Genomic DNA, 12,441 nt, shown 5'->3' with positions numbered 1-12,441 from the left:
AAGATCAAGACCATGAGCAGTCTTTTCCTCAAGCATCCTGTCCACTTGTCTGTGTGATTGGAGATTTGTGTGTTCCTGTGTTATTACATGTGTGGTGTGTGTTTCGGTCCAGCTGCAGGGGAAACATGCTGCAGACAAAAGCACCCAGCTGTGAGCGTGCTCCTGAGGAGAGAAGAGGCTGAGCTGAGGTTGGTGCGCTAGTAATCCTGGGAAAAGACTAACTTGCACAAAATAAGCAACCACAATAATAACTAGAAAATTCCTAAAGAAATTTTGACAGTGTGGCTTCTACTGCCCGAAGATATCGCAATATGTTACCGGTAGTGTCATTCAGGTTCAATTGAGATAGCGCTACTCTCTTTTCTGCTTTTTAGATTCATACTCGGATTGAATCTTGTATTTGTGGGGCGTTTATTTTGAAAGGGTGGGACTGGGTGGGTGAGAGAGGGGGAGAGGAGACAGAATCATAATGTTTGACACTAAAATGAGAGGCTTCATCACAAGCATTCCAGTTAGAATTCATTCTGTGGGGCTTTAATTTGAAATGGGGTGGAGGGGAGGGAGGGGGGGGGGGGGGTCAATAAAGAGCACTTTGGGCTCAATAAAGTCCAGCATTTTGTCTACGTTTTAAACTTTGAATCATGTTTCTACGTAAATGTACGGCTAGTCAAAATGGGCCCAAAGTTAAGTGTTTTTTTAGCTCTCTTCATGCCGAAACCCCATTCAAGTGAATGGAGAAATGTTGCTCAGTTTTTGGGGATTTTCGGGAATTTTTGGGAAAACCGCTTGGTAAATCTCCCCGAAAAATAGATAGCACACTATTCCCCCATCAGGCCGCACGTTTTGATGTATTTTTCACGCCGCTGTTGGCAACGCTGTGTGAGGAGAAGCACGGCAATCTTTTTGGATAATAATCATTCTGATTAAGCCCGATGGATAATATACAGTGTGCTTTGGCACAGGCAGTTTTACTGTGCTACAAAGCCACACTGAATAATAATAATAATAGTAATATCTTGGCACTGCATAGCTGAGGGTGTTTGGATGAAGACAAATTAGTCAGTGAGCTCACCAGGTGGGCTGATCAAACAACAAATCAGAACAAAAATCTGATTTGATGATTTCATCTGAATAACCTCACAGCATGTTTTTAGTTTTGTTTAGCAAATGCAGCCCTTCACCCTTCATAATTAAGTCAGAGCACCTCCATGGCCTAAAAACCTTTATTGCTTTGTGTGTTGTTCCTGTGAAGGAGTCTGGTTTCCATTTATTCAAAAATACAATCTACTATATTTCTGTGCACGGTAAACATGACAGTAAACATCTCGTCGGGGAAGTCTGTCAAATGTACAGAGAGACATTTCCTAAATATAATCTCAATAGAGAAAAAAACATCATTCTATCTCACCCTCTCACATTATCGCTCAGGAGAGAGATGCATCGTATTAAAGTGAATTACACAGTGGTGTGGAGCTTGAAGCACAACGAAGCTAATCTAGTATCCTAATATAAATGTAGACTGCTAACATCGTATTTTCACAGAAACTTTTTTTAATATGACAACTAGGGGTTACCCCTATTCGTCAACTGCCAATCTCACAGTCGCAGTGACGGGAATATGTGGGAATGAAACAAACAATCATTCATCAGTCATAAATAACAACATGGCTTTTTTAAAATATATTTTGAATTTATAAACGATTCTCTTAAATCAGCTGGGGGAGGCATGTAAAAACAGCTGTTTGCGGAGCATATAACAGCTACTGTGTCTCTCTCTTCTATCTGTGGATTGCTACAATGTTCTGCAGTGAGTGTGACACACACTAAGTCCTGCTGGATTTATAAGTGAGATGAATGACGGGGGACAGCCAATGGCTCAATTCTCCAACAATACCTCAAAGTGAAAAAATCCCTTTGAATTTTTCCCCAAGAAAAAGCGCAATTATCAGTCAAATTCCTGCCCAGAGACTCAGTAGAGTCTACGCAACCTGAATACAAGGAGGAGAGATGGGCCGACAAAGATACTTTATCTAGTTGTGATAAGAGTGATACAGGCGACGCTAAAAGGAATGTTCAGACAATGCTTAAATGTTGATAAGAACACAACAATTAGATAAGAGTCAAACTTTTTTATGAAAACACCTCTGCCTCTAAGGTCTCTTGGATTTTCTATCCCAGCACTTCAGGCGAAGCAGTAATATTATCACACTGACCCTTGCATTATGACTGCTTATGTTAACTCTGGGAATATATAGGAGAGACATTTACTTTAAAAGAGCTACATGCCATCCAGTCACTCTATCCTGCCTCCTCTCTGGTCTAGCATGATCAGCCCAAATCATCTGGGCCCAAAGACGTTACGTGAGAGATGCGACACCCACTAAGTGCTGATTCTGTGTGAATAATACAACTGGAGTACGTGTGAGTTTGTGTCACCGCCGCTGTCCCTTTCCTCTCTGACTGCGGCTTAGGCCGAGGGGATTAATACAGCCGGACCATTGGGGATTTTTGGAGAAGTGTGGCTGGAATACGTCGCCGTCGAAAGCTGAAAAGCTGGTGAGGTTTTGTTGACCATAAGTCGGCGTGGGCACTTACACTCTCTCTGAGCATGAGCTCGGCAAAACAAAAACATCTCCATCATTGAAAAGCAATGCACTTTGCATCCCTCAGAGAGCTGCAGGTCTCTGGAGTCTGAGTGAGTGAATTAGGACACAAGGAAGCAGAGCATGTACAACACTCGGAACTCCTTCAGCTCAACAGCAAAGCCTGAGCCGAGGAGAGGCTGTAACTGTATCAGTGACCAGATACGATCATGATGAAAAGTCGTACTGCAAACGAGGGTTGTGGATGTGACGGCGTACACCATGCGGCTGTGGAAATGTGTCCACCGGTAGAGCTACGGCAATATAGTTCACACTACGGTGGCTATTCTCACATTATTTTGCGAGATATTGAGTGATCTTGTGATGTCCCGCTGCCTGGCAGGGTAACCAGATTTGGGCAGACGAGGAGGAGGAGAGAGAAGTTGTAAATACAGAACAGATCATCAACCCAAGATGAGGACGAACTCTAGTTACATGACCTGACAGTTAACTTTTGACAGGGTTTAGTCTGCTTTTTGAATTAAAAGATGAGCAAATCCTGCAGGAAAGTTCTATTTTTGTTGTTGTTGTGTACAAGTTCCAAATAAAGGAAATTAATCAAATGTATTGAAGTAGGGTAAAATTATTTTTAAAACAATTTCTTCACTGAAATTTACAAAACAATTACTGTGTGATACATACCAGCTATTATTTTACTCTTGATAAACTACCTTAGCCAGAGTAGATGATGCATGTGATACATACCATCACCGTGATATGAAATGGCATTTACCGTGATAGTAGATTTACGGCATATTGCCCACCCTATTCAGTCATTTATAGACTAATTACATACAACTTTATAAGATCTTGGAGTGAATGATTAAACATTAAATAGTATTCATGACTATTAGTGTCAATATCAAAGTTACGATGATTGACATATTTCACATTCACTTTATCATAAAGACATCACTCTGCTACAACAAAAGTGTCCAATTCTTTTAGGATCAGTGGCTACTGAGCTGGACAAAAATGCCTGATGCGCAATTTGACACCCTTAAAAAAGAGCCACGGCTCTGGGCTTCGACACTGTGGATTTTTAGACGTGCGAGCGTTTGTCTCCGTATTTGAAAAGATCATGAATTTGCTTTTACATGGGGATAGAAAATGCAGCTAGAAGAGCAGCCTCCGCCACCTTCTTCCTTAGATTCCTCCCAGAGTTAAAAGAAAGTAAGCTGACAACAAAGTAGTTGAGGAAAAAGGCTTAATGATCATAACTTTTGCTGTTGCCAATCGTTAACCTGTGAAAAACATAAAACATGCTGGGCTCTCAGGCTTGTCTAGCAGGCATAATTGCTGCACCCTGTTTTAAAATAGAGAGACAAAGGAAACACACTGGGAACAGTGGGAGTGGAACTAAAACATTACAGCACTGGGAAGCAGCAACTGTTCAGTCACTGAAATACCTTCTGATCAAACATCCCTCAGAGACATCTTTCCTTAGTACACGTATTGCCTTTGTTTCTGCAGGAAAATATTTAAGCCACTACAACTAAAAAAATTTTTTAAAAACCTTCAAAAGGCATTTCCCGAAGCACACGAGTAGAGTAATACAGCAAAAGTAAAGGCATACTGTCGGGCCTTTGTTTCCATTGTGTTCAAGGAAGACATATATATTGTCGCTGGAAGAGTGGGTTTAATTCATTCAACATCAGGCAAATATTTTACCCAGGGAGTTAGTTTTTTTTTTTTACTGTCTCCACTTGAAGATATTCCGTGGTGCAGCCCTCAGTACAAAGCTAGGTGTGGTCAGAGGCAACACCTACGGTCCAAGCCAAGATTTCATGAGTCAACTCGTGAGCTCAGACACAATGGGGTTTTTTGGGGTAGACTGTGAAAGTGGCTTTAATGACAGTTATGCAGTAAAGCAAGATTCCTCAGTGACTGATTCATAATACCATTTGTGGGAAACAAAGAAGACTCATAATGATTATACCAAAGAGCAAAGGAACACATTGTTCGGGAGGGATGCTTTATTTAACTTGTCAAGATCTTACACACCTAAAGGGTGACTTTGGGCTCTTTCAACATGTATTTTTAAATGTTTTGTGTCCAAGGGACTGATGGGGACAACAATTGTTATTAGTGTGTGTGTGTGTGACAACATTACAGAAAGAACCCTACAGAGAAACAAAAGCTTTTTCTTTTTCTTATATATACGATAGGAGATTGGCATTAATGCTTTATAGACGCCAACCCTGATAAAAAAAGTTCCCCACATCCTGTGAGCGAAAGATGAGTAAGGCCATTTTAAGGAAGTTATGTTCATGGTTTCAGGGAACCGCTAATCTGGATGGTCACACACGTTGACATGAAAACTGATCCACGATCACAAGTCAGCTTTGGAGGAAATGGCTTAAGTAGATCAAAGGTTTTGTCCTTAAATATCTGGACAGAAATTTGACATGTCATTCTCAGTTTGTTAAGGGTTTGAGTCAGCAAGACATACACAGACTTTAAATCTGTAGCACAGGCCAACACTGCATCTAAAGCTGCTTCTGCTTGAGTTTCACACATTAGGTGTACAGCCTTGAAACCAGCAGATCTCTCTGTGATACAGAAGGAAGCTGTAGTTCAGGTGGGCAGTAATAAGGTTCCTCTCCTTCCGAAGCTATGCTCTGGGGGACGACACTGAAGTTAATGGAGTTTGACACGAAAAAAAAAGGGCTCGACGCTCCATCAAATAACAAACTCTGCTCAGCAGTGGATCTGGTGCGAGGCAGACACTGGAAACCTTTCATCACCGGAGACAGGTGCATATTAAAGCCATGTTTGTTCAGTTTTGTTTGATGTACGGGAGCCGAGGGTAGTTGAGCTTCTCAGAATAATTAAAATGGAGACAATGAACTGGTTCCATTGGAACAAAATCAGCTGTTCTAGATGGTAATAAAATCTGTTTAACCACACACTTAAGTAAAGCAGGCCGAGGCCTAACCTGACTCGCTTGCCGCTTGTTGGGCAAATGCCCACCGACGGGAAGTGCAAGGCATCTTATCTCACTTCGAGCCCATCTGGCGTTTGTCAGAGCAAATACATCCAATCAACCAAACCACAGCCAGTGGCCCGAGTGTCCCAGCTGGGCAGATTACACCACGCTGATGCACTGGCCTTGGCATTTCAATAACTTCAAGAGCGACGTGGCATTTGTTATGGCTCCTAATAGTGCGACTGTCCGGAGGCAGGAAGGGACGAGGCTGTCGCTGTGCCTTGCTGACAGGTGAATATTCGCTCAGTAAGGAACTGAAATTAAGGGGGTCGTTTTATTGTTTCGTAACACGGTTGCTGTGAAGCCATTTGAGGACTGATACTGTGATTAAGGACAATAAACACAGTCTCCACGACACTTATAGATTATTATACCCTACACTGGTATCAGCTGACATTAGCACTCACCACATTTTGTCCAACTGATATTACCCACATTACATACCTGCAAACTCATAAGAGGTGAAAAAGGTGACAAGCACCCGAACCCGAAACCCTGTCGGGGGTGCGGTGGCATGCTCCCCGGGAGAATTTTATTTTAAATATGAGCTTTAAAATAGAGCATTCTGGTGTACTCCGAGAAGAAAATTAAGTGATCAGACATTTACTTTAAGCAAAAAACGAATGTAGTATTCAGTGATGAATCAGTATTTCAGCTCTAGTTGAACAGCTGGCTAGTTAGCTTTTTTATTTTTTTCAATCATTAACCTTTATTTAGACAAAATCCATTGAGACCGAGGTCTCATTTTCAAAGGTTTTAGTCATAAAAAAACACAGATAGCAAGAGTAGCGAGAACCATTGCCTGTACAAAAAAAAGTGATTCGTTTTCATTGAACCCTGTTACTGTACGGCTTCATATTAACTTCCACTGTTGCTCTAAAGCTGTTAGAATTGTGGCCTATCTTCTATTTGCAATTATATGCATTCAATCCAGTTCAATTATTTAAATTTAAATGATCATCTACTCTGGCTAAGGTAGTTTATCAAGAGTAAAATAATAGCTGTGAACTATACACACCTCTGCATTAGCAACCCGCTGAAATGATGGTACAGGCACCTTACCCCTCATTACTTCAGGGTTCTTGAGAGCAACGTGGGACTGTTGGGACTGTTAGTACACTGGCTGTGGTCATCACAGTGAACAGTGTGATGAGAGTGCACGTGAGCCCTTGTTGCTGTACTTTATCTCCTTGGAGCAGAGGCTGCATTTAGCATACCCTGCCTTATCAATGTATTTAAAATACTGTGACAGCAGGAAGCTGTGCTGATCTCCCTTCACTTCTGAAATAAGTTTCCAAGACAACCTCAAAATGCATGGGGTGCATGTTTCATCACGTTATGTTTTTTCCTCCTAAATCGCGATGATTTTAACAGTCCACAAAGTTCCACATGGAGTGGACGTTAACCTTAACCCAGCAACTGTAACTGAACATAACGTAACTTAAACTTGAACGGAGGGAAATGAAGATGCTGTAGACATCTCAACGCTGATTGGCCGAGACTCGACACATCAAAGATGTTCTATTGCGAAGATCACAACATCACATTTTCTCCTCGTCTCACTCCAATCTGAGAAAAGCTGGCTGGCCAGTTGACCCCCCCCCCCCCGAAAAAAAAAAATCTACGGATCTACACGATTCACGTGGATGATGTATTTTGATTCAAAACGGCGAATTTCGCCGAAAAGCGACAAGTTCGCAAGTATGACATTATCAGATTTCTCATGTGCAAACACGTAAAACAATAAAACGCAAATGAAAGCTACTGTGGACACAAGGCTGCTCCGCCTTTCAGTTCAGGGAAAACAGCTGTAGAGGTACATGTGGATGTACAGTATAATGTCCCACAACTAACCACTGATGTGTCTAATTGTATGCATGCACCTAATTTACCTAACGTGTCATAGGAAAGAATCATTTATGTAAAGCAGAAATATACCAGGCCTTGTTAAATGGCTGGTATCCAAAGAAACAGCACCTCTCCTTGCGACAAGTTAGTCCTCTGGCCCAGCACTTGGCATAATTATTCAGCATCATTATCATAACTGTGCATCTCACAGTAAATGTCTCACTGAAGCCCTATTTTCATTGGCCATAGTTCTCCAAAAAGGCTTCATAATAGGTAACAATAAATAGAAATTGCAAACAATTGCCACTGCTACATTATAATCTGGTCTTGAGTCCAGAATAACATATTTGCTGTAGCATACCGTTTGCTTTTCCAGTTCGGTGTTTTCCCATGAGCAAACAATCCAAACAAAAAAATGATCTATTTCTGTTTTCCTTTGCATGCGAGTATTTATACTTGTTCTCCCAAAATTTGATTCTGCATTCAAATGTGGATCTGCGTGTGTCTGCCAGAGCAGTGAGCAGGCAAAAGGCTGAGGTTGGAGAAGGGCAGAAAGGAAAACTCCATTTGGATGGCAAATGAGCCGGTCGCTGTTGTGACCACAATCCTCCCCTCAGCAAAAGTTTGGCATGGAAAGTCTGGGATGACCCTTCATTGACATGCAAATAAGCAGCGGATGGAAAACATGGAAATACAGTATGTGAGTGGCAGAACCTAAGTTGGCACAGGTTCACAGAAACAACTGACTGGTGCTTTCCTCATTGACTCAAATTGCCTGACGTCAATTACAAGTCAATCAATTCCTATGATCAGGACTATTATATGCAAACACATAAAAACTGATATGTGAGGCCTTCAAATTAAAAATTAGCTGCTAACTATAAAACCTAATTTAGGATCCACATAAATGGTTGCCATCAGTGGCAACCACTTTTTAACATGTAGAAAAACTGGGAAGGCAAACATGGACCCCAGTCTCTTTAACTGTATATATGAGAGGGGATTCAGCAAAGAGAACCAAGATACACTGGAGGTCATCTCTTGAGGGACCCACAATTCAACACTTCATTGCTGATGGGCCAAAGGATCTGTGGCGGGAATCAGAGCAATTGACTCAAATTGCCTGACGTCAATTACAAGTCAATCAATTCCTATGATCAGGACTATTATATGCAAACACATAAAAACTGATATGTGAGGCCTTCAAATTAAAAATGAGCTGCTAACTATAAAACCTAATTTAGGATCCACATAAATGGTTACGACCAGAAATTTGAAAAGGGAGAGAATGGATGCTGGCAACCACTTTTAAAGGTTTGTGTTGAGCCCTTTATAAAAAATAAATACAAGCAGGAGTGGATAACTAACATAACATGTTATCTGATATCAGATATCTGAAAACAGACCAGGATCTGCCGGATGCATCCGTTGTCTGACACAATTAGGAACAGGCCAGTCTCCTGTTTCTGCTGCTGGCTTCTGTCAGGGGAAAGTGGTAACAGAGCACCGGGGCTGAGGAGGCTGCAGACATGCAACACTGCAGTAGGATCATATGTTTGAGAGTGGGGGGGTGGGGGTAATATGGAGACAGCAGGGGAGGTCAGGTAGGACAAGCAGCCAGCAACATCTTCAGCACCGCAGGCTGTTCTAGAAACACACCACAGCCAACAAGATCGCTCAGTCACTGCATTTCGCCATGAATCTCCCAGATACAGTGTGGCTGCAGGAAAATCGAATCAAGCATCCATAGCCATTCACCACTTTGCTGCATACAGTAGCACATCACGTACTAACTGCACAGCTGCAAACAATCTAACGTTACACACCTGTAACTAGATGAAGATTAGTCCCAAAAAATGTTCCCGCCGAGTTATGCAAAAGAGTACGGGAAGCGTACGGAGATAGAGAAGCTGCTCGACTTCCTAATTATCTGTCGCTAGCCCGGTTTATTACATAACAGTACGCACTGCTCGACTGCAGAGTCACGTCTGTGAACTCGCAACAGACTCTCAGAGCGAATTGGAAATTGAGCTAACGTTAGCTACGTTTAGCCAGCATTAGCAGGCGGTTGAAGGCAGCATTTGATATATCTTGTTGTCATCGGGTTTGCGTGGCACTTAACGTTACCTTTGCTTCGCTGGGGGTCTTCCGGTAGGTTGTCCGACTGGCTCACGGAAGAAAAACGCTGGCTGTAAATGTGAAGGCACTCCTCCGGGACGTAACGTTATGTCTGACTGCTAACTGTTAGCTAACGACGTGTTAATGTTTATTACCAGGTGTTCACTGCCTCTGCTTGTGATGGGCCGCGTCCTCCTCTGCCCAGCGGCGTCACGTGGGTCCAATATTAAAGTTTGAACAGTTCAAATCTATCTTCGTTGTTATTGGTATGCTTTCTACTGTCTATCGCTTCGTAATACTCAGCCAACTTGACAACCACTAGCCCGCGCACACGACTCTGTCGTGGTTCGACTGGTTACCGGTCAAGGCAAGCGGAATGCACAATATTTCCGGTTACAAATGTCAAACTAAAAGCCGCGCACAAAGAGACACTAAATTTGCACAACACAAACAAAACAAATCATAAGAATCTTACAGGAAATAGGGCATGACATTCCATTTTTGTGGGCTTCTTCTTCGTTATTTTATTGTACAGTTTCTGTGAACACAATTTTCATATTTTTGATTTGTTTCAACATGTTTTTTTATTATGTATTATTTCATTATTAGTGATTTCTCTTTACTTTACATAGTTATTTCATCTGCTTGTATTGACTTCACTGTGGTTACGTGTAACACATATTATTAAATTGTTATTATTCTTCCTGTAAAGCACATTCTGATTTATTTCTGTGCTATATACATGTACTGTATGTATAAAATCACTGATGGTAGAATTAAGTGGTAGTCCTGCTTTTATTTTGAAGGCTGAACATTCAATATCCTGTCTCAAATCTATAACGAGGTAACTTGATGCAACAACTGCAGACTTCCTCCCTTGTTTCTGCTCGGTGATCATCTGATTTGCCTGGCTGGACAGGGCATCTCAAACATGTGATCAGTCCAGTCCACTTTCGCTTGTAGATTCTTGATAGTCACCATTTAGTTATGTGTTCGATGATGCCATTATAGCCCTCTTTATTGTTGGAATGCTGTTAAGCATTCCAACTATTGTTATCCTGTTTCTTTATTGTTGGAATGCTTAACAGCATTCCAACTATTGTCATCCTGTTTCTTTATTCAACTTATATTTCTTCCATCGGACCTCTTCTTCTCCTTCATTTTTTAAGCTACAGAAACCGTTCAACTATTAAAATGTTCAGCTCTTTCACCAGAGGGGTGCTATGACTTTTCATATTTCTAACCTTTAAACTTTTTGAATTATTAAGCTTATTATTTTCAATGGGATCTCTATGGAGAATATTTTCAAATGGCTTCAGGCACACAGGTGTTCGCGATTGAGCCAATTTGTGATGTTGATAAACACACAGACTCACAGACACACACGCACATACACTCCTCTCTCTCCCTCTCTCTCTCTCTCTCTCACACAGTCATTCAGGCCTTAGAGACTTTTCGAGGAGTATGATTATGTCGCCTCTCCCCCTCTCCCCCCACCCAGCCCCACCCTTTCAAAATAAAAGCCCCATGGATTGACTGTATTTAAACAAGCTCAAAATTAGGTTTTTTTGTTAAAAAAATGAATGCTCTTACGAATACTGCGACAACTACTACTGCTGCTGCTAATATAGTATTACTACTACTGCTACTACTACTTCTACTACAACTTTTGCTGTTGCTACTATTACTACTACTGCTACTGCTATTACTACCACTACTACTATTACTTATACGACAACTGCTACTACTACTACTGCTATTCATGCTGCTAAAAGTAGTAATACTACTACAGCTATTAGTACGACTGCTACTAGTACTACTACTACTACTGCTACATCTTCTACTGCCATTACTATTACTACTACTACTACTACTGTGATATTAAATACTACGACCAACACTACAGCTATTACTATGACTACTGATACTCCGTCTTCCACTACTTCTTATAATTACTAATACTTCTACTACTAATAATACTTCTACTACAACTACAACTTCTACTACTACTACAAATATTACTACTACTACTACTAGTACTTATTCTAATGCTACTAATACTTCTACTAATAATACTTCGACTACAACTTATACTACTACAAATATCACCACTGATGAATTTTTTTAAGCCACAGAAACTGTTCAAATATCAAAATGTTCACCTCTTTCAGGAGAGGTGTGATATGACTTTTCATATTTGTAATCTTTAAACTTTTTGAATTATTAAGCTTTTTGCAATTTGTTTTTGAATTGGATATCTATTTTCAGCAATGTTTTTGCGATTAATTTCAGTTTTCAGCATTCCAACGCATTTTCAGCAGGAAATGCTTTTTCTAGTTCATGTATGCAATTCATAAATTAAATGCAGCAATTTAGGAATTAAGTTTAATGAAATATATTTTGACTGAAATTATATTTGTGTATGTGGGGTTATATAACATCATATAAATAATGTCTATACATATATAACATCATACTTCTGGGATTCATTGTGGTGAACTTGCTATAACGGGTATCCTATCACAGACGTATTTGACATATTTTAAAGTTCCTATGGTAATATTATGTTAAGCACTTTGTGATGTTATATCTGTGAAAAGCGCTCTGTAAATAAATTTCATTCATTCATTCATAAATTTCATTCATTCAATATTGAAATGAAACAATTAAAAGAACCTGTTGGTTTATAAACTGTACACAGGATTACTACTGTGTTTTCATTCAAGGAGCCGCATGCTTGGATAACTAGTGACCTCCAGTGGCTGATGGAAGTATAGATTTAGTAGAGTGTGATGGGTCATGAAGAATATCTAGATTCAGCACAAATCACTAACTGCAATGTGG

General features: G+C 40.6%; 1 protein-coding gene across 2 annotated transcripts in view; it reads right to left on the bottom strand.

Moving 5' to 3' along the window:
• The window catches only part of osbpl8 (oxysterol binding protein-like 8), an 82,768-nt gene extending 72,852 nt beyond the window's left edge, over positions 1-9,916 (bottom strand). For both annotated transcript variants that reach the window (XM_079294502.1, XM_079294503.1), the window contains exon 1: positions 9,607-9,916. The gene's annotated coding sequence lies outside the window, so the exon portion shown is untranslated. The remainder of the gene's footprint in view (positions 1-9,606) is intronic.
• Between the last annotated feature and the right edge of the window lie 2,525 nt (positions 9,917-12,441).

Source organism: Melanostigma gelatinosum (assembly GCF_949748355.1).
Source record: "Melanostigma gelatinosum genome assembly, chromosome: 22".
Lineage (NCBI taxonomy): Eukaryota > Metazoa > Chordata > Actinopteri > Perciformes > Zoarcidae > Melanostigma > Melanostigma gelatinosum.
This window is presented reverse-complemented; position numbering and strand designations above follow the sequence as displayed.